The sequence below is a fragment of the Otolemur garnettii genome, unplaced genomic scaffold, assembly GCF_000181295.1.
Source record: "Otolemur garnettii isolate 467f Iridium unplaced genomic scaffold, OtoGar3 scaffold00014, whole genome shotgun sequence".
NCBI classification, from domain to species: domain Eukaryota; kingdom Metazoa; phylum Chordata; class Mammalia; order Primates; family Galagidae; genus Otolemur; species Otolemur garnettii.
This window is the reverse complement of record NW_003852409.1, coordinates 13,267,307-13,270,441: the sequence shown is the minus strand read 5'-3', so window position 1 is coordinate 13,270,441 and position 3,135 is coordinate 13,267,307. Positions and strand designations below refer to the sequence as shown.

General features: G+C 40.7%; 1 pseudogene across 1 annotated transcript in view; it reads right to left on the bottom strand.

Moving 5' to 3' along the window:
* LOC100949853 overlaps positions 1 to 542 on the bottom strand; it is a 1,717-nt pseudogene extending 1,175 nt beyond the window's left edge. Inside the window, exon 1 of the transcript XR_001161060.1 lies at positions 2 to 542. The product of XR_001161060.1 is annotated as an elongation factor 1-alpha 2 pseudogene (transcript). The remainder of the gene's footprint in view (position 1) is intronic.
* Between the last annotated feature and the right edge of the window lie 2,593 nt (positions 543 to 3,135).

Below are 3,135 nucleotides of genomic sequence, written 5' to 3'. Positions count from 1 at the left end.
TCAGTGGAATCCATCTTGTTAACACCAACAATTAGTTGCTTCACACCCAGTGTGTAAGCCAGAAGGGCATGCTCACGGGTCTGCCCATTCTTTGAAATACCAGCTTCAAATTCACCAACACCAGCGGCAACAATCAGGACAGCACAGTCAGCCTGAGATGTGCCTGTAATCATGTTTTTGATAAAGTCTCTGTGTCCTGGGGCATCAATGATAGTCACATAGTATTTGCTGGTCTCAAATTTCCACAGGGAGATGTCAATGGTGATACCACGCTCACGCTCAGCCTTCAGTTTATCCAAGACCCAGGCATGCTTGAAGGAGCCCTTTCCCATCTCAGCTGCCTCCTTCTCAAATTTTTCAATGGTTCTCTTGTCAATGCCACCACATTTGTAGATCAGATGTCCGGTAATGGTGGACTTGCCCGAATCTACGTGTCCAATGACGACGATGTTGATGTGAGTCTTTTCCTTCCCCATTTTGGATTGTATGGGCGGTTTTCACAACACCTGTGTTCTGGCGGCAAACCCGTTGCGAAAAAGAAAAAGCGGAAGTAAGGTATTTTGAGGAAGGGGTGCCTTTTCCTAATTCACACAGAGGTACCACATGGGCCAGGGGTGGCTGTGCTGAAAATTGTGTTGACACACCTCCCATCTGCTGCACAGCACCAATGTTCTACAATTTCTCATAGATTATTGACAACAGCTTTATATAGTTCTGTCTCCGTTAATCTCTAAAATACAATTCATCTGGGCCTGGTTCTTACTATTTCCTTAATTTTATTTACTTGGAACTCTGTTTCACACACTCTTTGTTCTAGCTGCTCTTTTCGGTGTGAAGACTGAGAGGATGGAGAAACAGATTGGCATCATTCTGCCTTCACTTTCAGTGGCCTGTGGGACCCCTGTGGAAATATCACTCTCTCCGGCTTTTGTGCCCCCTGGTCCCTTCCTCCCAAGTTTCCTGTCTTTCCTCCCATGGTGGTCCAGTATCCTCTGCCCATTGTCCAGGGCTTCCTCTCAATCTCATGGCACTGATTACTGCCATTATTTAGCTTCTAATCTCATACCTGCTTCACTGACACTTGGCCTCACAAAATTCATGTGATTATCAAGCTCTTCCTCCTCTTTGAAATCAAAGGCCTCTTTTTTCCTTTCCCCACAACACTTAAGTTTCTTCTGATTCAATTTCAGTCTAACAGAACTGCTCCTCAACTGGCCTGGAACTTACCCCAGGGAAGGTGGCTTTCCCTGTCACCATGAAAACATCCCCTGAGGCAAATGTGGCACCTGATAGGTAATGTGGGCAGACTCTTTTCATTCTAAAATTCTACTTCCCTTTTTACATAGAGATAATAGACCATTTCTGCTATAAGATGATTGATGCTTTTTCTTTCTTCCTTTTTTAAGTTGCCTTCTTGAAGAAGTATATCCTCTTCAAGTTCCCCCTTTCTATACTAGTTTTGCTGTTGACATTCCTCATGTGCCCCCTCTGTCAGGTATACCACTGTTTATCACTAACTTTACATTGGCACTGGGGGTCAATATGACAGCTTACCTTCAAGTCATCAGCGTTGTCACATTATTAATGATGGAAGACCTCAGTTGTAAGATTTCTAGCCTAACAAATTTGCCCCCTTTCTTTCATTCATTCATTCATACATTCATTAAACAAATATGTACATGTATTAAGGATCTGCTATACAGCAAGCACTCTTGAGATGAGTAAATTCACTATCTCCATCATCAGAAATGTAAATCTCTATTTCAGATATCACTGGAGCTTAGAATAAACTAAGGTTTGATAAACAAAAGAAATTTAAAATAATTCAAATCATTCTCTATGGAAGGCAGAAGACCACATTTTTAATGCCCACCAAGGCATTTCCACAGTCCTGCATTCCTCTCTCACTGTCCGTCTCCCCCAGCATTGTCAAAACTCTCCTGGGCACTTTGGGTCACTATGACAAACTAACCTGCCATAGAAGGCGCTCCCCCCCTCCACCTGAGCAATAAGCACATGGAAATACAGGATGGAATGCACAAACCTCTCAAAATAAAGAGTTTTTAAATATGTAGGTGATTCAGAAAGCAAGCAAGAAAATTCACAATGAAAGGAGGAGGCACAGCTCACTGGAGAGATGGGGGCAACACCCAAGGCCAAATGACTCACAGAACAGTGGGACTGAGACCTGGGCCCTGGTAGATGGGAGCGCAGAGACAAATGACAAACCTCACACTTTTGCAAAAAGGGAAGACAGAATGGAGTCCCAGACACCATGCCACGGGCTGGAAAGAGTTGCCTGGGTCACCCAATAGAGGGCAGACGACACCACGCACTGACCTGGAGAACTGGAAGGAGAAGTCAGCACTATGATGGTGGGCTGCATGATGGGGCTCTCTTGTGTGTCCCCACAGCTATGCCTAGAACATAGTAGCTTCTCAATAAATACTTGCTAAATAAAGGAATGGACGGGGAACGGGGAGGGAAGCCATGAAAAAAAATTAAAAAGCAAATATGACCTAATGTGATACAATCTTTGAGGTATTTATGCAAAATCCCATTTGTGTATGTAAGCAATTAAGTTAACTTTAGGTTTTTACATTTTTAATTTTATTAATTTACATTTTTATTCAAATATTATTTTTTGTTAATATCTTACCTTAAAGTCCAGTGTATTTACTATTAAAGTCATTTTGAAAATTCAAGTTTGGGGTACCCAGGAACAGATTAATCCATTTTCTATTTTTTTTTTTATTAAATCATAAAAGGTAGATCATGTATACATTAATGCATTTATGGGGTACAATGTGCTAATTTCATACACAATTTGGAATGTTTACATCATACTGGTTGATATATCCCTCACCTCATTTACTTAATATTGTGTTAAGACATTTATAAATTAGATTAATTATAACTTTTTATTGGAGAGATCTAGATAACGATGTATATATTATATATGTGTGTTTGTATATATGTGTGTATGTGCAAAGAAAATTGTTAGAAGGATACACAAAATCTTGGGGGAAAGAACTAGGTATCAGAGGTGAGGGAGAGAGTTTCCTTTAATTGTTTACCATCTTATACCATTGAGGATTTTTCCATGTATATGTATAGCTTTTCACACATGAAAAA